This window comes from Pseudophryne corroboree, chromosome 1 (genome assembly GCF_028390025.1).
Source record: "Pseudophryne corroboree isolate aPseCor3 chromosome 1, aPseCor3.hap2, whole genome shotgun sequence".
In the NCBI taxonomy this organism is placed as follows: Eukaryota; Metazoa; Chordata; class Amphibia; order Anura; family Myobatrachidae; genus Pseudophryne; species Pseudophryne corroboree.
Window position 1 is genome coordinate 1,122,953,179 of NC_086444.1, and position 25,702 is coordinate 1,122,978,880.

Consider the following 25,702-nt stretch of genomic DNA (forward strand, 5'->3'; position numbering starts at 1 on the left):
ACTTTGTGTACATAATTATCCAGTTGGCGATTACAGGGTAATTGAAAAACATAGCTTCCTCCACATCGAACATATAAATGTTCGAATCGGACAGAGCCATGTTAGATCCAATCGCACAACCAACAGTTTGGTGGAAAAATTGGTTGTCAAAGAGAAAAAATTTTTTGTCAGCAACATATGCATGAGGTTAGGTACAAAGTCCAAATCAGGGCCTTCATCGGATTTGCCTCCAAAAATTAACGCATCGTCATGAGTTCTTGGATTAAGAACTTTGTAGACATTATTACTAGTGCTACTAAAACTTGTTTTTCACCATATCTCTCCTATATGTCCTCCGGAGAACACACTCTATCCAGCTTTAATGAATCAGACTCTAAGAAAATGACAAGTGGACTTTACTGTATCAAATACATTCATTTTCAAAAGTATATTTCAAGAAAATGGCCGCCGCTGATCATTTCAATAGACATTAGGCAGCCGATCTCCGGAAGTGCGTCACCGGAATTACGCATGCGTTCCACGAGTCAGAAGACATAACACAAGCCGAGATCCAGACAGGAAGTGCGTAACCGGAAGTAGATGAAAATGTCCCCTGGAACTCGGAAATGACAAGTCCAGCCCCTGGACATGCTCAGTCAGTCCAATAGGACAAAGGAAGTGGGGCGGAAATGACGATTCCAGGACAGAACAGGAAGTCCCGGACTCATAAGTTTATTTACATTATTGGACGCTTTTTATAGTGAATATTTAGATTTCAAACATATACATATTATCATTGTCCCTCTACCTCATCCTCTGTGTAACTGATTTTATAATCATTGGCCCCACAGGAAGTGATATCACTTCCTCTCTATGTAATTGAAAAGGGTATTTATACCAGTTTAGTTTCATTCCCTCTCTACCTCCTTGACAAAGTCCAGCGGACTAAACGCGTTGGGGATCCTGAATGCACTTCACCTCTAAAAGATTAGCATTTTCTATGATTACTCTCCAAAATACTTTTTAACTACTTTGTATTAAATATGGTAGTTTGCCCTTTTAAAACTTAGGCAGTTGTTTTCAACTGTTTCAATTATTTTAATTCTATGGGTCTGTTTTATACGATCCTGTGTGACATATTTTATACCTTGCTGTCTCTTATTGTTACAAATAAATATTTTTTATATACTAAAGAATTACTTTTTTACTACACATACTGGTTTAGATTGTGTATATTGTGTATATATAATCACTGACACTAGTAGTCGTCCTAACTTCCCCATCCTTACTGTATATATATATATATATATATAAATATATATATATATATATATATATATAGACGTCCTTTTTCAAACAGCAGCGGCACTCGTGGGATTTGTAGTAAAGTAAAAACGTGTATTTCACATCAAATCATAGCCGACGTTTCGGGGCCCACACGCCCCTTTGTCAAGTTGAGTAACACTCACGAGTGCCGCTGCTGTTTGAAATAGGACGTCTACATCATTTGCTCCAGAGGGCACCGGGGTACGGTTGTTGATAGAGGGGCAGAGTGCCGGTCCACCCAGCGTTTATATATATATATATATATATATATATATATATATATTCATCCAAAACTAGAGAGAGCACTCACCAGTCTTCTTTCTTTAAAGTTCTAAATGTTTAATTAATTTACAGCATGGCGAACAGAACAATGTCGACGTTTCGGGCCTCACATGGCCCTTTTTCAAGACCGCAGATTTTTTCCATTGGTATATATATATATATATATATATATACACACATACGGTACATATACAATATATATATATATATATATATATATAGTCTACCTCTGATTCAGAAATGGTTGGTATTACAGCCGCTCTCTCCATAGTGGGTGTGGTAATATGCAAATGCTAATCTCAGCCTCCTCTTTGTGCGCCACCATGCGATGGAGAAGCCCATTTTCAAGCTCCATGGTTTGTGCTGTTGTGATAGAGATTTTAAACACTCCAACATCGACACAACATTGGTCGCGCCAATGGTCGCACCATCGACATTCATGGCAGCCTAGGGCCTACTCTAGCTTCTCTTCTCAAATCCACCTAAACATGGCCTCTGAAGCAGTGGATTTGCTATTGGGAATGCAACAGCATTCCCAGACTCACCCTTGACACACACATAACACATTCATGAAATGGCCCTTCTTTGTGTTTACTTTCGGTCACCTCCCAGTCTCCACCCTGATCAGAAACCCCTTCTCAAGTGTTAGTAATATCATACGCAATTGCAAACATCATCGTACACTTTGTGTCACACGTGCGCAGTGAGGGTTTCCAGGACTTTCACGCATGCACAGTAGCAATAAAATCTCTCAACTGCCGAAACATTAACATTGCATCCGCATCTGATCGGGCCCTAAGTGGGACTCTGCAAGGGGACCGATTGCAAATGTCTGGATCATAGATCTACACTGTCTAGTTAGACAGTCAATAGGTCGACACCATATGGTCGACATGCATTAGGTCAACAGGTACAGAAGGTTGACAAGTTCAAAAGGTCAACATGACAATGGTCAACATATGTTTTTTGTGTTTTTCATGTTTTCCCAACATTTGCTTGACTTATTATCCACGTGGACTATGATTGGGAATAGTAACCTGTAGAGACCTCAACAGTAGCGGAGCGAGCCATCTTGCCGAAAGCATGGCAAGTAAAGCAAGTCCGCAATGGTCTACATTTAAACTGATGGTGGTCACAGAACATGAAATATACAAGATGTGGCCAAAAATAACCCCCCCAAAAAATCTGTCAACTATTTTTGGTGAGCAGACCATTGTCATTACAACATTTTAACTAGAGATGAGCGCCGGAAATTTTTCGGGTTTTGTGTTTTGGTTTTGGGTTCGACCGCGTTTTGGCAAAACCTAACCGAATTTTTTTTGTCGGATTCGGGTGTGTTTTGGATTCGGGTGTTTTTTTCAAAAAACACTAAAAAACAGCTTAAATCATAGAATTTGGGGGTCATTTTGATCCCAAAGTATTATTAACCTCAAAAACCATAATTTCCACTCATTTTCAGTCTATTCTGAATACCTCACACCTCACAATATTATTTTTAGTCCTAAAATTTGCACCGAGGTCGCTGGATGACTAAGCTAAGCGACCCTAGTGGCCGACACAAACACCGGGCCCATCTAGGAGTGGCACTGCAGTGTCACTCAGGATGGCCCTTCCAAAAAACACTCCCCAAACAGCACATGACGCAAAGAAAAAAAGAGGCGCAATGAGGTAGCTGTGTGAGTAAGATAAGCGACCCTAGTGGCCGACACAAACACCGGGCCCATCTAGGAGTGGCACTGCAGTGTCACGCAGGATGGCCCTTCCAAAAAACACTCCCCAAACAGCACATGACGCAAAGAAAAAAAGAGGCGCAATGAGGTAGCTGTGTGAGTAAGATAAGCGACCCTAGTGGCCGACACAAACACCTGGCCCATCTAGGAGTGGCACTGCAGTGTCACGCAGGATGGCCCTTCCAAAAAACACTCCCCAAACAGCACATGACGCAAAGAAAAAAAGAGGCGCAATGAGGTAGCTGTGTGAGTAAGATAAGCGACCCTAGTGGCCGACACAAACACCGGGCCCATCTAGGAGTGGCACTGCAGTGTCACGCAGGATGGCCCTTCCAAAAAACACTCCCCAAACAGCACATGACGCAAAGAAAAAAAGAGGCGCAATGAGGTAGCTGTGTGAGTAAGATAAGCGACCCTAGTGGCCGACACAAACACCTGGCCCATCTAGGAGTGGCACTGCAGTGTCACGCAGGATGGCCCTTCCAAAAAACACTCCCCAAACAGCACATGACGCAAAGAAAAAAAGAGGCGCAATGAGGTAGCTGTGTGAGTAAGATAAGCGACCCTAGTGGCCGACACAAACACCGGGCCCATCTAGGAGTGGCACTGCAGTGTCACGCAGGATGGCCCTTCCAAAAAATTTTACATGCTCTGTACTATGACATTGGGCATCGGCCTTGGCAGACGACGTTGCTGGCATTTCATCGTCTCGGCCATGACTAGTGGCAGCAGCTTCAGCACGAGGTGGAAGTGGATCTTGATCTTTCCCTAATTTTGGAACCTCAACATTTTTGTTCTCCATATTTTAATAGGCACAACTAAAAGGCACCTCAGGTAAACAATGGAGATGGATGGATACTAGTATACTTATGGATGGACTGCCGAGTGCCGACACAGAGGTAGCTACAGCCGTGAACTACCGTACTGTGTCTGCTGCTAATATAGACTGGTTGATAATGAGATGTAGTATGTATAAAGAAGAAAGAAAAAAAAAACCACGGGTAGGTGGTATACAATTATGGATGGACTGCCGAGTGCCGACACAGAGGTAGCTACAGCCGTGGACTACCGTACTGTACTGTGTCTGCTGCTAATATAGACTGGTTGATAATGAGATGTAGTATGTATAAAGAAGAAAGAAAAAAAAAACCACGGGTAGGTGGTATACAATTATGGATGGACTGCCGAGTGCCGACACAGAGATAGCTACAGCCGTGGACTACCGTACTGTACTGTGTCTGCTGCTAATATAGACTGGATGATAATGAGATGTAGTATGTATAAAGAAGAAAGAAAAAAAAAACACGGGTAGGTGGTATACAATTATGGATGGACTGCCGAGTGCCGACACAGAGGTAGCTACAGCCGTGAACTACCGTACTGTGTCTGCTGCTAGTATAGACTGGATGATAAATAATGATATAAAAAATATATATATATCACTACTGCAGCCGGACAGGTATATATTATATAATGACGGACCTGCTGGACACTGTCTGTCAGCAGAATGAGTTTTTTAATTTTTATAGAATAAAAAAACACCACACAAGTCACACGACGAGTGTACTTTTTCAGGCAGACATTCAATCACAATATATATACTATACTGGTGGTCAGTGTGGTCAGGTCACTGGTCACAGTGGTCAGTGGTCAGTCACACTGGCAGTGGCACTCTGGCAGCAAAAGTGTGCACTGTTTAATATGTACTCCTGGCTCCTGCTATAACCTATAACTGCTCCCCAGTCTCCCCCACAATTAAGCTGTGTGAGCACAGTCAGATATTATACATAGATGATGCAGCACACTGGGCTGAGCACAGATATGGTATGTGAGTGTGACTGAGTCACTGTGTATCGTTTTTTTCAGGCAGAGAACAAGAACAGAACGGATTATTAAATAATAATAAATTATAAAACTGCACTGGTGGTCAGGTCACTGGTCATCAGTCACTAGTATAACTCCTCCTAAGCTCCAGTAAGTAAATGAAGTGTCTCACTCTCACTCTCCTATCTATTTTAATTTCTAAACGGAGAGGACGCCAGCCACGTCCTCTCCCTATCAATCTCAATGCACGTGTGAAAATGGCCGCGACGCGCGGCTCCTTATATAGAATCAGAGTCTCGCAATAGAATCCGAGCCTCGCGAGAATCCGACAGCGTGATGATGACGTTCGGGCGCGCTCGGGTTAACCGAGCAAGGCGGGAAGATCCGAGTCGCTCGGACCCGTGTAAAAAAACATGAAGTTAGGGCGGGTTCGGATTCAGAGAAACCGAACCCGCTCATCTCTAATTTTAACCCTGTCAAACTTTTGTACCCATCAACCTTTGCCATTGTCAACTTTCAATCTGTCAACCTAATGCATGTCGACCGTATGGTGTTGACCTATTGACTGTCTACCTAGACAGAGTAGATCCACTATATGATACCCATAGCAAGAGTAGACCGCTACAACCACACTAACAATAGTATAAGTATCAGCCAATCAAAAGTGGCTGTGGATTGTCGTCATCATCATCATCACTGCCTAATTTGCCTCAGGGTTTAAACACCTGCAATGTATTGCCCTCCTGACAGGGGCATTCTAAGAACAGACTCTTACTATACTCAAGCAACACTTATAAATCCCCACTCTCATCCTGTCTCTGTGCGTAAAGATAAGTCAAAATGTAACCAAAACTGCATACAGATGGATGTATAATAATCTTTGTGAATGCGAACAGTTAAAATAAGAGCATTATTTGCAAAGCTACTGTACTGTAAATGCACATACATCCAACTCTGTATCAGCCCCACTACAGCATGTTTGCTTTAAGGTTCCTTTTTTTGGACAAAACGATACTTTAAGTTTAAAGAGAACAGGTGCCTCTGGCTCTAACAATTATATCGAAATATAAAAAAAAAAAAAAAAATGAGTGAATAGAAACCAAATGCAGCTGCCATAAGAGTAACCTTTCCACAGCCACAAGGGTAAAATTAAACAAAAAGTAAGATTAGCTAAATGCACTGATTGTATAAATTATATGAAATAATATTTGCTTTTACAATTTTGGAATCAGTCACCACCTGCTATACTTTGCATTTAGCTTGATTTATGGAATATCGCTTAAAACTGTTGGATCACCATCCAATAGCATCACACATCGCCATTGTGTGAGAGAAACATAAATACAGAAAATTATCCAATTACTGTATGTGCAACACATACTAATACAGTAAATGATGTGATTGGCTGGAGTTACACAATTCTTTTTATAATGCTACTATACTGTATTCATATAGATCTGGGGCCGGCTCTACAATTAAGGAACTTTAGCCAGCTGTCTAGGGCGCCAGGAACTGGGCAGGTGGTGGTGGTGGTGGGGGGGGGGGGGTAGTCCTGAGTAGGTTTATCACAAAATGGAGGCTAACTCTGAAAGATGCATCCTAGTTAATCTTAATGCAGATGGAGGTTATTGAATTTCTATGATGTTACCTCCACAAGGCTGGAAAGTGGGTTCTGGTGTGTGGTTTGAGAAGGGGGAATGAGGAGGGTTGGGGGTATCTGGCTGAAGTTTTGCCTCGAGCAGTGGTTCTTAAACTGGGGTGCTTTGGGACACATGCAGGGGTACCCTGGATTGGTGGCCCAGGACAAATTCAAATTATTTATGGTCAATGTAATAGACTCACAATACCAGTGGCTGCCAATCATAAAATATGTGGACATACAATACAGAAGCGAATCGTGGCCCAAATGTAATAAGCCTTAATAAGAGATAAAGAGGAGATGGATAAAGAGAGAGAAATGTCCAGCCAATCAGCTCCTATCTATAATTTTTCAAACACAGCCTTTGACATGGCAGGATGCTGATTGGCTGGTCATTTATCACCATTTATCCATCTCCACTTTATCTCTTGTTAAGGCTTAATACATTTGGGCCCCTGTCACTCATCAGATAACTGAACATAACTGAACATAAGGATGACATATAAACACAATTTACTTAATCTATGATTTTTTTTTTGCTTAATTTCTCAATAAGAAACTTTTGGCCTAGGGATGCCATGAATACAAATCTGATGCTCTAGGGCAGTGATGGGTAACCTTTTGTACTCCAGCTGTTGTTGAACTACACATACCAGCATGCCCTGCTACAGTTTTGATATTTGGCCATGCTAAAACTGAAGCAGGGCATGCTGGGATGTGTTGTGCAACAACAGCTGGAGTACCAAAGGTTCCCCATCACTGCTGTAGGGTGTCGTGATTCAAAAAATAGGATTTTGGTACCTACCGGTAAACCCTTTTCTCGTAGTCCGTAGAGGATGCTGGGGTCCACATTAGTACCATGGGGGTATAGATGGGTCCACCAGGAGGCATTGGCACTTTAAGAGATTAAGAGTGTGGGCTGACTCCTCCCTCTATGCCCCTCCTACCAGACTCAGTCTAGAAACTGTGCACAAGGAGACGACATACTTCGAGAGAAGGACTTAACACAGATAGTGGTGAGATTCATACCAGCTCACACATACAGGCACGTCAAGACAACTAGCTTGAACTAATCAGCAAATGGCTGAAACGTTACTTACCCAGTAACTATGCAGTACACAACTAAATGAAGTGGTACTGAACCAAATAACAATTAGCAGGAAAACGAAGCACTGGGCGGGCGCCCAGCATCCTCTACGGACTACGAGAAAAGGATTTACCGGTAGGTACCAAAATCCTATTTTCTTTAACGTCCTAGAGGATGCTGGGGTCCACATTAGTACCATGGGGATGTACCAAAGCTCCCAGAATGGGAGGGAGAGCGCGGAGGCTACTGCAGAACTGATTGACTGAACTTCAGATCATCAGAGGCCAAAGTATCGAACTTGTAAAACCTTGCAAACGTGTTCGACCCCGACCAAGTTGCTGCTTGGCAAAGCTACGTAACTGAGACACCCCGGGCAGCCGTCCAGGAAGACCCTACCTTACGAGTAGAGTGGGCCTTAACCGAATTAGGACACGGTAGTCCCACCGTAGAGTAGGCGTGCTGGATAGTGAACCTAATCCAGCGAGAAATAGACTGCTTAGTAGCAGGACATCCAATTTTTTGGGGATCGTACAGGACAAATAGAGAGTCCGACTTTCTGTGACGAGATGTTCTCTTCACATAAATCTTCAGAGCCCTCACGACATCCAAGGACTTTGAAGTAATTGAGGAGTCAGTAGCCACTGGCACCACGATAGGTTGGTTGACATGAAATGCTGACACAACCTTTGGAAGGAACTGCGGACGAGTCCGGAGCTCAGCCCTATCCTCATGGAAGATCAAGTAAGGGCTTTTGCATGACAAAGCCCCCAGCTCGGAGACACGCCTGGCCGAAGCTAAAGCCAACAAAGTGACCACTTTCCACGTAAGAAACTTGAGCTCCACCTCCTGTAGAGGCTCAAACCATTCCAACTGGAGAAACCGCAATACCACTTTAAGGTCCCAAGGCGCCGTAGGCGGCACAAAGGGAGGCTGGATATGTAGAACTCCCTTCAGAAAGTTCTGAACCTCAGGGAGGGCAGCCAATTGTTTCTGAAAGAAAATGGACAGGGCTGAAATCTGGACCTTCACAGATCCCAATCTCAGCCCCATATGCACTCCTGCCTGCAGGAAGAGGAGGAAATGTCCCAGTTGAAATTCCATCGCAGGAAACTTCTTGGACTCACACCAAGAGACATATCTCTTCCAGTTATGATGGTAATGTTTAGACGTTACCCCTTTCCTAACCTGTATGAGGGTAGGAATCACTTCTTTTGGAATACCCTTCCAAGCAAGAATCAGGCGCTCAACTTCCATGCCGTCAAACGCAGCCACGGTAAGTCTTGATAGGCGAACGGATCCCGCTGCAGCAGGTCCTCTCGAAGAGGAAGAGGCCTCGGCTCTTCTTGCATAAGGTCCACGTACCAAGCCCGTCTTGGCCAGTCTGGGGCAATGAGGATCGCTTGAACCCTTGTTCTCCTTATGAGCCTTAGGATTCTTGAGATGAGAGGGAGTGGTGGAAACACGTACACTGACTGGAACACCCACGGAGACACCAGGGCATCCACCGCCACTGCCTGAGGATCCCTCGACCTGGAACAATAACGCCGAAGCTTCTTGTTGAGACAAGAGGCCATCATGTCTATTTGGGGTAGACCCCAAAGATCTGTTACCTCCTTGAACACCTCCGGGTTGGAGGCCCCACTCTCCCGAATGGAGATCGTATCTGTCACAACTGAGGGCTGGAGACCGTGACTGAGAGCCTCAGTTGTAGGGCCTGACGGGTACTTAAATTTAGGAGGAGCTATGTGACTCCTGGACATGCGTATTGACAGTAGCAAAGAATGCCCGAAGGCGTGACCACGACAACAAGGGAATTCCTTAAGTGCTTTTATTAAATAAAAAGTCAAATAACGTGCAAAAGAATAATAGAAAGTCACACGTGATAATTAGGTGCACATTTGGTAAAGACCAGTAACCTGGAATATGGAGGAAAGTTCTGTAAACAATAAATGAAGCTGGGGTTCGCTGGAAGATCAGTAATGAAGCTGGGGTTCGTTGGAAGATGAGAAAAGAAGCTGGAGTGCGCTGGAACTGAGGAATGAAAGATGATTACTGTAAAGCAAAAGTTCAAACACAGGAATCCAAAGTAGGCTGTAGGGGGTTAACACTGGAGAGTCGGGTTACACAGCAGAGTGTAATCACCAGGGAAGTCAGGCTGAACTGCAGAATGGAATTGCAGGAAAAAGTCTGTAGTGAAGCTTGTAGGCTGGAATCACAGATGACAATGAAAGCACTGACAATCTTTTGGGAGCTGGGACAGGATATTTATACCTGCTGCATAGCAGGGATTGGTCTGGCAATTATGACAAGGCTCCAGCATTGTCAGCACTGTGGATAGGAGGAATAATGTCATGTGACTGGAGTCTAACATGGCTGCGCCCATGAACACACACAGAAGGGGAATTAAGTACTGTGAAACATGTAGTAATGGCGGCGGAGGCCGCAACAGCAGAACTTCATGAAACCAGACTCGCACAGTGGCCACAGGGACAGGAGTGACAGCAGAGGCCGCGGCAGACATGAGACGTTACACTGGTAAGTCCGTATACTGGAAACACAGGAATGGCGGCGGAGGCCGCGGAGGGCGTACAACCAGAAGGGAGATAGTGTCTCAGTACCCGGATCGTGACAGTACCCCCCCTTTTAGGAGTGGCCCCAGTACACTTCTTAAGTTTACCTGGCCATCTGGAATGGAACTTCTGGATGAAGACTTGTGCCAACTTGGAAGTGGGGAATCCATGACAGAATCCATCGAGGGATGAGCCCACGGACGATGAGGAACAGACAAGGAAACCAGTTGCCTAGTGGGTGACTGGCGGGATACTTTGTGCTGGGCACATTTTGGGCAGGAGGCCACAAATTCAGCAATGTCCTTTTTTAGGGTCGGCCACCAATTTGACCTGGAAACGAATTTTAAGGTCTTGCGTATGCCCGCGTGTCCGGCAAAGCGAGAGGAATGTGCCCGATGCAAGAGCTTCCTCCTGAAAGCCGGCTTCACAAAATTTTTCCCTGGCGGGGGCATAGAGTCCGTCCTCACTTCGGAGAACACCACTGGATCAACAATACAATGCTTGTCAGTAGACTCAGACTAATTTTCTTGCTCCCGGGAGCGGGAAAGGGCATCAGCCTTGTGATTCGGTGACCCTGGACAAAACTGTAGCTTGGAGACTTGGCACGGAGGAGACGGGACATCAGAAGACTTGTAGGAGGATATGCGAACTGGAAGCTTTTTTTGGAGACAGATCTCAGAGCAGGAAGGACCCCATGCAGGGATACGGGTCGACTTCCAATCAACTTGAGGATTATGCAGACGTAGCCATGGAAGGCCTAGGCCCACAGGATGGGTGGCCCTGGGGATAACCTGGAAAGAAATCAACTCTGTATGCTGATCCCCTACCTTCAGACGGATAGGTAGGGTCTTGGAGGTAATCACCGCATCAGGAATCCTACTGCCGTCCACGGCAGTTAGAGATATCGGTGATGACAGTCTCTCAGTGGGTAGAGACCACTGCTTAACGAACCTCTCTGTAATAAAGTTTCCGGCTGCTCCAGAATCCAATAAGGCAGTGAGATTCTTAGTACGCTGAGCCACCTGCAGAGAAACGGCGAGATTGCAGTTACTTGGAAATGGAGAGAAATTCATCACTCCTAGCTGGTCTTCTCCTTGGTGGGCTAGGACTTGAGGTTGTCCCGGACGCTTGGGACAGGACTTGATAACGTGAGAAGATTCGGCACAATACAAACAGAGACGCTCAGCAAGACGTCTACTACGCTCTGCCTGAGATAAACGAGAGCGACCTATCTGCATAGGTTCCTCCCTAGACGGAGATGGCTGACGAGGAATGGAAACAGTAGGAATCTTGGGAAATGTGGATCTTCCTCGTTCAACAGCCCTTTCACGGAACCGTAAATCGACCTTAGTGCAGAGGGAAATTAGCTCGTTTAATGTTAAAGGCAAGTCTCTAGCAGCGAGCTCATCTTTGATATGCTCGGATAGCCCTCCCCAGAAGGCTGCATAAAGAGCGTCATCATTCCAGGAAACTTCAGATGCCAAGGTCTGGAATTGCACCAAATACTGACCGACAGTTCGCATCCCCTGACGCAGTCGAAGGATCTCTGAAGAAGCTGATGTAACTCGACCTGGCTCATCGAAAATTCGTCTGAACGTTGCAACGAAGTTAGCATAGGATGACAACAGAGCATCAGACCTTTCCCATATAGGTGAAGCCCAGTCTAGAGCGGCACCACTGAGTAGAGAAATAAGGTATGCCACCTTAATGCGGTCAGTAGGGAAACTGCTGGGTTGCAATTCAAATTGGATCTCGCACTGGTTTAGGAAACCCCTGCAGGCTTTAGGGGATCCATCATATTTAGCAGGAGTCGGCAAGTGAAGATAGGGAGCAGGAACAGGTATGGTGGGTGGGGACACCAACGGAGGCGCTGGAGTCGACACACTGGACGCCCCTGATCCACGGAGGGCCGCTTGAATTTCATCCAGCTGGGAGGAGAGGTCCTGGAGACAGTGACCAACATGGCCTACAGCAGCCTCCTGACGTTCAAGGTGGGTTGCCAGTTCTTGTATCAGCCTAAGCGCTTGGGCCTGGTCTCCGGCTGGATCCATCTGGTCAGTGCTTACTGTCACAACTGAGGGCTGGAGACCGTGACTGAGAGCCTCAGTTGTAGGGCCTGACGGGTACTTAAATTTAGGAGGAGCTATGTGACTCCTGGACATGCGTATTGACAGTAGCAAAGAATGCCCGAAGGCGTGACCACGACAACAAGGGAATTCCTTAAGTGCTTTTATTAAATAAAAAGTCAAATAACGTGCAAAAGAATAATAGAAAGTCACACGTGATAATTAGGTGCACATTTGGTAAAGACCAGTAACCTGGAATATGGAGGAAAGTTCTGTAAACAATAAATGAAGCTGGGGTTCGCTGGAAGATCAGTAATGAAGCTGGGGTTTGCTGGAAGATGAGTAAAGAAGCTGGGGTTCGTTGGAAGATGAGAAAAGAAGCTGGAGTGCGCTGGAACTGAGGAATGAAGGATGATTACTGTAAAGCAAAAGTTCAAACACAGGAATCCAAAGTAGGCTGTAGGGGGTTAACACTGGAGAGTTGGGTTACACAGCAGAGTGTAATCACCAGGGAAGTCAGGCTGAACTGCAGAATGGAATTGCAGGAGAAAGTCTGTAGTGAAGCTTGTAGGCTGGAATCACAGATGACAATGAAAGCACTGACAATCTTTTGGGAGCTGGGACAGGATATTTATACCTGCTGCATAGCAGGGATTGGTCTGGCAATTATGACAAGGCTCCAGCATTGTCAGCACTGTGGATAGGAGGAATAATGTCATGTGACTGGAGTCTAACATGGCTGCGCCCATGAACACACACAGAAGGGGAATTAAGTACTGTGAAACATGTAGTAATGGCGGCGGAGGCCGAAACAGCAGAACTTCATGCGCCCAGACTCGCACAGTGGCCACAGGGACAGGAGTGACAGCAGAGGCCGCGGCAGACATGAGACGTTACACTGGTAAGTCCGTATACTGGAAACACAGGAATGGCGGCGGAGGCCGCGGAGGGTGTACAACCAGAAGGGAGATAGTGTCTCAGTACCCAGATCGTGACAGTATCTGCTGAGGAAGTCTGCTTCCCAGTGGTCTACTCCCGGAATGAAGATGGCTGACAGCACCAAGGTGTGCTTTTCCATCCAGAGGAGTATTCTTGTGACCTCTGACATCGCCGCTCAGCTCTTCGTTCCGCCCTGTCAGTTTATGTAAGCCACTGTTGTTACGTTGTCCGACTGTACTTGAATGGCCCGGTTTCTTAGAAGAGGGGCCGCCTGAAGAATACCATTGTAAACGGCTCTTAGTTCCAGAATGTTGATTGGCAGGCCGGCTTCTAGGCTTGACCATCTTCCCTGGAAGGTCACCCCTTGAGTGACTAATCCCCAGCCCCGGAGGCTCGCATCCGTTGATAGCAGGACCCAGTCCTGAATTCCGAACCTGCGGCCTTCCAGCAGGTGAGGCAATTGGAGCCACCATAGGAGTGAAATCCTCGCCCTTGGCGATAGACGAATTCTCTGATGCATGTGGAGGTGAGATTCCGACCACTTGTCCAGGAGATCCAGTTGGAAGGTCCAAGCATGAAACCTCCCGTACTGGAGAGCCTCATAGGAGGCCACCATCTTTCCCAATAGGCAAATGCATTGATGAACCGACACCTGGGGTGGCTTCAAGATTGGATTGGATCACCAACGCCTTGTCCCGTGGAAGGAACACCCGTTGTACTTCCATATCCAGGATCATTCCCAGAAACGACACACTCCGGGTCGGTTCCAAATGTGACTTTGGAAAATTCAGAATCCACCCGTGACTCTGAAGCAGCCATGTTGTAAGAACAATGGATTGCCGCAACTGTTCCCAGGATGATGCCTTTATCAAGAGATCGTCAAGAGAAGGAATGATGTTCACACCCTGTTTTTGGAGTAGCATCATCATCTCTGCCAGCACCTTGGTAAACACCCTCGGTGCTATGGAGAGGCCGAACGGCAGAGCCTGGAACTGAAAATGACAGTCCAGCAATGCGAATCAGAGATAAGCTTGATGCGGCAGCCAGATCGAAATGTGAAGGTACGCATCATTGATATCCAGGGATACCAGGAATTCCCCCTCTTCCAGACCTGCTATCACCACCCTGAGAGACTCCATCTTGAACTTGAACTCCATTAGAAAGGGGTTCAAAGATTTTAGATTCAAGATGGGCCTGACCGAACCATCCAGTTTTGGTACCATGAAAAGGTTCGAATAGTAACCCTTCACCATCATGTGCGGCGGTACTGGCACAATGACCTGTGCCTCTACCAGCCGATGAACAGCCTCCTGTAGTACTGTGCTGTCCTCCAACAGAGTTGGCAAGCCCGACTTGAAAAACCGATGAGGAGGGAGACTTCGAAATTCCAGCCTGTATCCTTGAGAGACAATATCCACCACCCAGGGATCCAGGTCAGAGGAGACCCAGACATGACTGAACTGCCTGAGTCTCGCCCCCACGGACCCCACCTCCTGGCTGTCCTGTCCACCGTCATGCAGAGGACTTAGGGGTACCCGAAGCAGACTTTTGTTCTTGGGAACCTGCAGCGGTAGGCTTCTTGGACTTAACGTTACCTCCCCTGAAGAAGGAACCAGAAGACTTGGCCTTTCTGGTCTTGTTGGGCCGAAAGGACTGCTGCGAAGCTGAGGAGAAGGATCTCTTCGGAGCAGGAGCTGCTGAGGGAAGATACAGAGACTTACCTGAAGTAGCGGTAAATATCCACCACATCCAGGGCTTCCCCAAAAGAGAGCTTGACCTGTATAGGGTAGCAACTCCACACTCTTTCTGGATTCCGCGTCGGCCGACCACTGGTGGAGCCACAGTCCCCGGCGAGCTGAACAGACATGGAAGAAATTCCCGCAGCCATGGAACCCAGGTCTTTCATAGATTTCACCATGAAACCTGCAGAATCATGAAAGTTACGCAAGTACAATGCAACGTCATCCCTATCCATCGTATCCAAATCCTCCATCAAGGCAGCCGACCATTTCACTATAGCCTTAGCAATCCATGCACTAGCAATAGTGGGACGTAAGATGGCCCCTGAAGCAGTGTACACTGACTTCAGAGTATTATAATTTTTTCTATCAGCCTGCTCCTTTAAAGCGGTAGATCCCGGTACTGGTAAAACCACTTTCTTCGAGAGTCTGGATACAGATGCGTCAACAATAGGAGGGTTTTCCCACTTTTTCCTATCCTCCTCAGGGAAAGGAAAAGCTACCAGAACCCTTTTAGGGATCTGAAACTTCTTTTCAGGATTCACCAAGGCCTTTTCAAATATAGCATTCAGCTCTTTTGATGCAGGGAAGGTTAGCGAAGCTTTCTTGTTTTCAGTGAAGAAAGCCTCCTCAACCTGCTCAGGTGTGGTATCATTAACATTTAACACATCACTGATCACCTCTATCAACAGCTGCACCACCCTTGCAAGAGATGCGGACCCCCGCAACACATCCCCGTCACCATCTGTAGTGTCAGAACCGGTATCCGTGTCGTCTTGTGTTACCTGCACAAGCGCACGTTTGTGAGGATATATAGCGGGGTGACCCGAGGTACCTGACAAGGGCCACACAGCCATAGAGGACTGCAAGACCTGGGTTGCCGGCTCATTACTGGTAACCCTGTCAGAAATCTGGGAAATCCAAGTCCTGATAGAGGAAAACCACTCTGGTTCCCTCCCTGGAATCTGTGCTAAACCAGTACTAACCTGATTGCATGTAATGGGATAAATCCTCTGCAGCATATGACAATGTATCCCTGGACATCGCTGCTAGTGACCACCAAACACACCACACACACACACACACACACACACACACACACACACACACACACAGGATGGGGTACACACAGTCAAGAATTCAGCCTCTCCCCCTTCTACAACCCCCTGGTACCGGTAAAGTAACTGGAGCTGCTGTGGAGTGGATGATGATCTTCCTTCTGCTTGCAGCATGGAGGAAAATGGCGCTAGAACGCTGCAGGTCCGCTCTGAGGAGAAGCTCCGCCCCCTTCCCAGCGCTGTCTTCCCCCTCAACTGTGTTTAAGTTTTGGTCTGAGGAGTTGTGCTGGCTGGATCCCTGGGGTCCGACAGGCTTGCTGACCAAGTGTGAGGGGTAAGCGCTGGCCCAGGGTGCCCCTCACAGTGCCACACAATGTGCCTCTGGTTACCATCCAGGAGCGCGGTTAATATCGTGCTCACACCCCTGTTGCCACCATTTTCATGCCGGCCCCCCGATTGCTAGGGGGGTCGGTGACTAATTCACCACATCCTTCAGCTCTGTAAGGGGTCGGCGGCATGCTGCTGGGGTGAGCGGTGCCCCTGTAGCAGAGACCGATCAGCCCCTCTGGAGCTCAGTGTCCTGTTAGCGGAGTCACTGGCTCAGACCCCGCAGGGCGGACACTGCTCCCCCTTAGTCCCACGCTGCAGGGAGGCTGGTGCCAGCAGCCTTCCTGTAAAATAAAAAACTCTAAAATAAATTTTTCCCAGGAAAGCTCAAGAGAGCTACCCTAGCTGTGACCGGCTCCTTCGGGCACAATTTCTAAACTGAGTCTGGTAGGAGGTGTTTTGTTCATAAATTTGTAAATCCAGTCATCAGGACACAGAGACATGTGAGTTCACTGCTGTGCTGCTTTTTTTTTTTTTAAGTTAGGTTTTTTATTGAGAGTGATCGATAATCAAAACAGTAACAGTAGCACAGTTGAACAGATTATGGTATTGAACATAACAACAAACAGTGTACATATTATACCATACCAATAAAGACAATTTTATGGTGATATAGGCTAATAGGTAATAGCAATATGTGGTCTGTGTAATTCTGTGTGTGTACTTGATCAGTCTCATTTTATTTTTTCAAATATCGAATCGAGTCTGTGTCATAACAGAGTATAATCTTGTGGTGAGTGGAAGCAAGAGAGAGAAAGAGGAGGAAAGGAGAGAAGAAGCAAGAAAACAAATGTTAATAAAGGGAGAACGTAGTGGATGTTGCCTATAGGGAAGTAAGAGGTTGGGAATATTCCTCTGTATTAATAACAGGGGTAGGGATAATTGAAGTGCTAGAGGAGATAGTGTTATGAGCGGTGTTGGCAGTGTTAGCAGTGTTAGCAGAGTCCGGGCATCAATAAAGAGCGTGCAAGGTACCAGGGAGACCAAACGTTGTGGAACTGAGCCACAGTATTATTCCTTAGGCTTGTAATATATTCCATATTGGCTATGTAGTTAATCTTGGTCAATAGTACAGCCTTGGAGGGTGGTTTATGATCTTTCCAGCATTTAGCAATCAGTGATTTAGCTGCCATGCAAATATGCATGGTAAGCTTGACTTGGGTTTTGGGTAGTGACGGTGTGGGGGCATGAAGCAAAGCGATTTCAGGGGAGAGGGCAAGGTTATGCCTGCAGGTTTGAGCAACAAGTGCTCCAACCGTGTTCCAGAAGGGGCGAACAGAGGGGCACATCCACCATATGTGAAAAAAGGTGCCCTCCTCTCCACAGAGTCTCCAACACAAGTCTGATGTCGTAGGGAAAATGGAGTGAAGTCTGGAAGGAACCAGATACCATCTGGTGTAGACCTTATAACATGTTTCCCTAAGTGCCACGCTAATAGAAGCTTTCGCTATGCGCGTTCTGATATCCTCCCATTGATCATCTTCCAGCGGATGGGAGAGATCTGATTCCCAAGCTAATTCATGGGGTTCACGGGTCGGGGGATCTGGAGCCAAGATTGAGTTGTATATTGTTGAGATATTCCCCTTTTTGCCAATTGATAGTAGACACATATGTTCAAAGGAGGTGGGTGATTTCAAAGGGGTAGTTTTAAGCTGAGATTTGAGGAAGCTAAGAATTTGGACATAATGGTATTGACACGAGGAAGGGATATCAAAGCGCTCTTGAAAATCTCCAAAAGAGGTCGGTGCTGAGTGACCTTTAATATGGATAAATCTTGTGACACCCTGGGATTGCCATGGGGCCGCTATTCTGCGTTCGCAGCCTGGGGGGAAGGCAGGGTGTCCCCAAATAGGCGATAAAGGTGAGGGGTATGAAGATAGATTGTGAGTGCTGCGGAGTTTGTCCCACAGTCCAAGGGTGAATTTAATCATGGGAGCTGAATAGGCCGAGGCTGGTCTGCAGGACCTGGGGAGCCATGGAAGAGAGTCGAGGGGTATACCCTGATATATTGAGTTCTCAATATCGACCCATTTTCTGTTCCCTTGGGGGGAATGCCAGGACACTATATGATTGAGGTGACAGGTGTTAAAGTAAGCCTGAAGGTCAGGGTATCCCAAACCCCCTGAGGAGGCACTCTTAGTCAACAGTGATCGTCTCAGTCGAGATTTACGATGAGCCCAAATAAATGTGTTGCACATTGACTGTAGGGAAGCCAAAGTCACTCTGGGTACCATTATTGGAATGGTCTGGAACAGGTAAAGAATACGTGGTAGGAGATTCATTTTTAGGGCATTGATCCTCCCGATCCATGAAACAAATAAACGGTCCCATTTATCTAAATCTTGAGTGAGAGTTTTAATCATGGGGACATAGTTAGCCTGGTATAGGCTGGTGTAGGATTTAGTAATAAATATGCCAAGGTATTTAATAGCCGAAGGTCTCCAAAGAAAGGGGAAGGAGGAAGTTAAAATCAAACGGGTATGGGATGGAATATTAAATGTAAGGGCCTCAGATTTGGTGTAGTTTATTTTGTAACCAGATAGGGAACCATATAAGAGTAATTCTTTCTGTAGATTAGGGAGAGAGATCAGAGGGTTAGAGAGAGTCAAGAACACGTCATCTGCAAACAAAGATATTTTGGCCCTCATTCCGAGTTGTTCGCTCGGAGATTTTCATCGCATCGCAGTGAGAATTCTCTTAGTGCGCATGCGCAATGTTCGCACTGCGCATGCGCCAAGTAACTTTACTAAGAAGAAAGTATTTTTACTCACGGCTTTTTCTTCGCTCCGGCGATCGTAGTATGATTGACAGGAAATGGGTGTTACTGGGCGGAAACACGGCGTTTTATGGGCGTGTGGCTGAAAACGCTACCGTTTCCGGAAAAAACGCAGGAGTGGCTGGAGAAACGGTGGGAGTGCCTGGACGAACGCTGGGTGTGTTTGTGACGTCAGCCAGGACCGAAAAGCACAGAACTGATCGCACAGGCAGAGTAAGTCTGAAGCTACTCTAAAACTGCTAACTCGTTTGTGATCGCAATATTGCGAATACATCGGTCGCACATTTAAGAAGCTAAGATACACTCCCAGTAGGCGGCGGCTTAGCGTGTGTAACTCTGCTACATTCGCCTTGCGAGCGAACAACTCGGAATGAGGGCCTTTATACGAGTTCTGTCCCACTGTAACACCCCCAATGTCAGTATTAAGTCTAATTCGGGCCGCAAGAGGTTCAATGCATAGGGCAAAAAGTAGGGGCGAGAGGGGGCAACCCTGCCGTGTACCATTCTTCAGGCTAAATCTAAGTGAGCTCAAGCCATTGGTCAAGACCGCAGATGAGGGGTTAGAATAGAGAGCCGCTATTGCAGTGATGAAGTTACCATGGAAGCCAAATGTTGATAGGGTAGAAAACAAAAAGGGCCAAGAGATGCGATCAAATGCCTTTTCGGCGTCTAGCGCCAAAGCAATCGCTGGTGTTTTCGTCAAGTTTATTTGATGAATCAAATTAACTATGCGCCTGGTGTTGTCCGAGGCCTGGCGGCCAGGAACAAACCCTACTTGATCAGGATCTATTAATGATGGCAGCACAGTGTTTAGACGTACAGTATAGCCAGTATTTTGGCAAAAAGTTTGAGATCGGTGTTTATCAAAGAAATGGGTCTATAATTTGAGCAATGCGAGGGATCTTTCCCGGGTTTCGGGATTACTATAATGCGGGACGTCGTGGAGTCAGTGTGAAAAGGCGTACCCTGTAGTATTTTATTAAACAGAGAAACCATGTGAGGAATGAGTTGAGGGGCGAAGGTTTTATAGTACACCATCGGATAGCCATCCGGACCAGGTGCTTTAGAAGGCTTCTGGGTTTTTAGTGCAGCTTCAATTTCCTCAGCAGAGATTTCAGCATTGAGAGCTGAATTATTCTCCTCACCTAACCGAGGGAGAGCGCACGAGTCTAGATATTGTTTTGCTTGGTCGGCTTGTGCTAAAGGGTCAGACGGGGGTTCGAGGTTATAAAGTGTCTTATAGTAATCAAAAAAGACACTATTAATTTTTTGGGGGTCGTAGGTAATGTTACCTGCGGGTTGTCTTATAGAATGGATGCATTTATTAGCCTTTTTGGCCCGTAAGCGATTGGCCAACAATGTGTGTGCTTTGTTACTTTTGTCATAAAACGATTGATTAGCCCAACGAAGCGAGCGCTCGATATTTTCCGCCAGAAGTGATTGTAGGCCATCACGTGCTTTAGAAAGTTCGGCTAAAGTTTTTTTGGAGCGTGTACGTTTGTGTTCCTGATCCAATGTTGCAATGTTATTTGTTAACAGAGTAATTTGGCTTTCCCGGTTTCTCTTACGGCGGGATGCAAATTTGATAATGGATCCTCTGATGACCGCCTTATGGGCTTCCCATATAGTGGCTATACTGCAGTCACTTACTACATTAACCTCAAAATATTCCCGAAGCTCAGTTTTAATTAGGTCTTGGAAATTAGGGATCTTCAATAATGTCTCGTTAAGTCTCCATGTCGGTCTACCGTCAGGGATATCAAAAATGTCAAATGTCGCAGCTAATGCTGCGTGATCAGTCCAGGTAAGCGGGGTTATCGAGGAAGAGCAAGCGGTCCGGGAAAGAGGTGCACAACTCAAAAACATGTCAATGCGAGAGTACACATCGTATGGATTGGAATAAAAAGTATAGTCCCTGGTGGTCGGATTAAGGAAACGCCATACATCGAACAAACCAGCCTCGGCCATGCTCCTGTGTAATACTGAGGAGTTTAGGGTTTGACTACTACGTAAGGGACCGGATCTATCCAGGTTTGTGAGAGCCATATTGAAGTCTCCACCGACAAGTGTTTTGCCTCGCCTATATGAGTAAAGGTCGTGAAAAAATTTGCGGAAGAATTTGGATTGGGCAGTGTTTGGAGCGTACAGATTAGCTAAGGTCACCTCCTCGTGTCCAATTTTGCCTCTCACCATTATATAGCGACCTTCAGTGTCGCATTTACAATCTAGGAATTGGAAAGGGACCGATCCCCTTACCAAGATGGCCACTCCATGTCTTTTTGCTGTGTGATTGGAGTACCAGGCCATGGGAAATTGTTTAGATGTCAGGGAGGGATGGGAGTCTGATTTCAGGTGTGTCTCCTGTAAGAAAATTACGTCACCTTTTAATGTTTTAAGAGACCTGTGGAGATGAGAGCGCTTCTGGGGCGTATTCAGACCCTTGGCATTAATGGACAGACATGTCAGCGGCATGGTTGCAGCAAGAGAGGGAGTAGTTCGCTGGAAATCTCTAGGGTCCCGGACTCTGCTAGGGTGGACGAGAAAAACAGAAAGGAAGAATAGAAAGGGAAAAATGGAAATGTATATTACTGTATACAATCAATGTTTTATAAATAGGTCTATCTGTCTGTGAATACAGAGATGTCAACTCGCAGGTGTGCTGTAACAGGGGCCTAAGAGAGGAAAAGAATAGAAGAAAGAGAAATGAATAATAAAAAAGCAGACGTAGTATCCAGTAGGCAGGATACTCGGCTGCCAAGATTGAGCTCTAGTAAAAAGAAAGAGCTCACTGGCGGGATACAAATGCACTATAGCAAAAGAGGGTATTAACCCACTATGTTTGAGTGTAACTTTGATCCCTATGAGTCGGGGGAGGATGTATCAAGACAGGGCACTGACGCCCCCCACCCGAAACCATTAATAAACAGAAAGAATGGACCGTCTTGCATCTAACTAAGACCTAACGCTGGGGCGGAACATCCTAGATACAGAGCGCTTTAAAAAAACTGCTGTGCTGCTTTATTCCCTCCAACTCCATGCACACTGCACACTGGACCACCCACTTCCCAGCATTCACCTGGTCCCAGGGACCATCACTAAAGAAACAGGCTTACAAACTTTAGTAAGGGAGTGTGTACAAATATTAAGCATTCTAATACACTAACATCACATCCTCTTTTCTTTAAAGATAAGCCCTGTACGCTTCAATGCAACAATTAACAACGTCATATTAAGCACATCATCTAACATGTTTCAATGAGTCTCTCAGGTCTGCGTATTTCCCTTTTGGGTCTTTCATACACAGTCTGTGTTTCATCGACCATGTTGGACCTTTCTAGAATCGTGGTTTGTTCACCATTATCAGGATCATCATACATGTCAGATGAAGGGTATTCTTCAGTCATGTTGTCTTCATTATGGTTAGGTTGAGATCTTAAATCCACCCGATTTCTTCTTACTTCCGTTCCACGCTCTGTACGTATAGTATAAGATCTTGGTGCTACTTGTGCTTGCACAATACATTTCTGCCCCCAAATACCTTTCTCGTGATCTCTGAGACGTTCTTGGTCACCCGATTTTAGATCAGATAAGCTTTTTGCTCGCCTGTCATGGAACAGTTTCTGTTTTGCCTGTTGACGTTCCTTACTCAGTCTGACCAACGCTGAGTTATGTGTATTAAGCAGTTCATCATGTATCAGATTTGCTCTAATCCTCCTTCCCATCAGCATTTGTGCAAGAGAAAGTCCATTGTGTAAAGGTGTACTGCGGTAGATTAAAAGACTTTTGTAGAAATCTTCTTTACCTTCTTGAGCTTTTTTCATGAGACTCTTTACAGTTTTTACTGAACTTTCCACCAACCCATTTTAGCGTGGATAGTGGGGACTTGACATAGTATGGACAAATTCCCACTCATCAGCAAATTGTCTAAATTCAGCACTGGAAAACTGAGGACCATTGTCAGTGAACACTTCCATAGGAACACCATGCCTTGCAAAGATTGACTTCATGCAATTGATTATGGCTATACTAGTAATTGTATGTAGTGTCTTCACCTCAGGGTAGTTAGAGTAATAATCAGTCATAATCAGATTCACTTTCTTGACAAGTTCCATTACTTGTCTCAATCTAGAATCATGTTCTTCCTTTGTAGATCCCCAGACAATAATGTCATCCATCATTGTTTCAACACCTGGAATATGTTCAAAAATCATGTGTATCTTTTTGTGATATACTTCTGGAGCAGACAATATTCCATATGGTAGTCAAAGAAATCTGTATCGACCTTCTGGTGTATTAAATGTACAAAGCTTTGAGCTGGCCTCATCTAGCTTCATTTGCCAGAATCCTGAAGATGCGTCCAATTTACTGAACCATTTTGCTCCCGCAAATTGCGACATGATTTCATCTCTGGTTGGTAGTTTGAAATGTTCTTGTTTAATAGCTTTGTTTAAATCTCTGGGGTCTAGACATATTCGGAGTTGTCCATTTTTCTTTTCAACAATTACTAAGGAGCCTACCCATTCAGTAGGCTCATCAACTTTCTGTATCACACCCAAGGCTTCCATGCGATTTAACTCTTGTTTCAGTTTTTCTCTCAGTGCAAACGGCACTTTTCCACAGGGGTGTATCACTGAAGAAACTTGTGTGTCTATATTTTTTTTTTTTGAATAAACGATTTATTGGGTTTTACAAATTTTTCCATTGATATATATAGGAAATCAATAACATGCCGACAATATTGGTACATTGTTATCTTCAAGGCATCAAAGTACAAGGTGAAGCAAAACAAAAAAAAACCAAAGGATAACAGTCAGTGCAAAATAATGCCCAAAAATTCGGGCAAAGGACTACGGTGTACAAAACATTTGCTACATCCAAAGGAATGATGAAAGAAATTACAAACGGTCTTGTTATTCAAATCCAATGTACCAGGCATAAATGGATAACTTCAGAAAAATTTATATGAGGTATGCTAAGAATAAAAAAGGGGAAGGGTGGGGAGGGGAGGAACACAAAACAAGGGGAATGAGGGAAAAGGCAGTGGTAACTCCGAAATGCAAAAATAAGTTATCGTGGTGGATAGGAATTACATTAGCTTCTGTCTTAAAAACCAATCAGTGCCCTCAAACACTGTTTGAAGTTGATCTTGTATACTCTGGGGAAGTCGAACTATATAGTCGCCCCATTTTTTATAAAACTTTACTACACCAGTCTCAATCTCTGGAAATGCAGCACTTCGTTCATAATAAAGTATTTTTAAGATATCTGACTGAAGTTCGTGTAGAAAAGGGGGGGATACGGCGATCCAGTGTCGTAAAATAAGTTTGCTGGCTATGGTCAAAATAACCGTTAATATAGGAGACAATCTAGTTTTGCATAGTCCTAAATCCCATTCATCGAAGTTCAATAGAAGGCAAGGGACAGGGGCTTTGATAAGACATAGAGAAAAAAGTTTATTGATATAAGTGACAACTTTATCCCAAAATCGCCTGACCTTCCTACATTCCCAGAAGTTATGGGGAAAAAAAATCAGCTTTACTGGTATTACATTTTGGGCATCCGCCCGTTTCTTCTGCCACCATAAATTTTCTCTGCGCTTGAGAGATGTATGCCCTATGTATAATTCTTAAATGTGTTTCCTGCAGTGTCGCAGAGGGGATACGTTTAAGGGTGGCCTCACAATGATCAGTCCAAACAGTAGATGACTGAATGGAAGGGATGTCTCGAGTCCAGCTCCTAAGGGAGTGTGACCAAACTGCTGCCGCAGATGGCTTCAACAAAAATGGATATAAATAACAAATTTTGTATGGTTGATTTTAATGTAAGCCATAGTTTCTAGAATCACATCTTTGGGTTGGGACACACTTGCTTTTACAGTTTTGGATTGAGCATAGTGCCTGTAGATACATAAAGAACCACCCTTTCTGTAGACCAAAAGTATTTTGGAGATAATCAAAAGTGCGGATGGTGCCACCCGGATCAAAGATGCCTTTTACCGCTATTATCCCCTTTGCTTTCCAGTTTAGATACAACGAATTATCTAGACCTGGAATAAAACTGGGATTTCCCCAAAAGGTAGCAAAAGGAGTGTCAGTATGATCCCTGTGTAAGCGTTTATTGATGGCACACCAACTTCTATAAACATCTGCAAATAATATATTTGAGTGAATGGGTGCAGGTATCAATGATTTGGGAGAGTGTAATAGTGCGTTAGAAGAAAAGGGGAAGAAAAGTGCATCCTCTAGTGCAATATTAGTAAATATAGAGATTTGCCCCAACCAGTCTGAGATATAGCGGAAA